Below are 359 nucleotides of genomic sequence, written 5' to 3' on the forward strand. Positions count from 1 at the left end.
CTAACTCTTACCTTTATATTCTTCAAAGTTCCTTTCTTTCAACTTTTGTCTAGTTTTGCTGCATTAATAGAATATAATTAATACCATGAAATGTTGGAATGTATATTAATCAGTTTTATACCACATTGCACTTTCTTGATATACTGTGTATGTTTATTCACCAATAATGCTTGCTTTCCACTTTGTATGCTCAGCTTTGTCCTCATTTGTTTATTTTTTTCATATGTTTTCTCCTTTGGAAGAATCCTAAGTCAGATTTGGCTTCTTTATACAGATAATTTCCAACGTCCAGCTTTTCTCCTTTTCCTGCTTATTTTCAGGTCTCTCTCCTTCTTCCCCATCCATGATATCTCACTTGT

General features: G+C 32.6%; 1 protein-coding gene across 3 annotated transcripts in view; it reads left to right on the plus strand.

Moving 5' to 3' along the window:
* Positions 1 to 359, plus strand: part of LOC119593036 (potassium voltage-gated channel subfamily KQT member 1-like) — a gene marked incomplete in the record, with an annotated part of 139545 nt that overhangs the window by 135238 nt on the left and 3948 nt on the right.

Source organism: Penaeus monodon, chromosome 31 (genome assembly GCF_015228065.2).
Source record: "Penaeus monodon isolate SGIC_2016 chromosome 31, NSTDA_Pmon_1, whole genome shotgun sequence".
Classification (NCBI taxonomy): Eukaryota; Metazoa; Arthropoda; class Malacostraca; order Decapoda; family Penaeidae; genus Penaeus; species Penaeus monodon.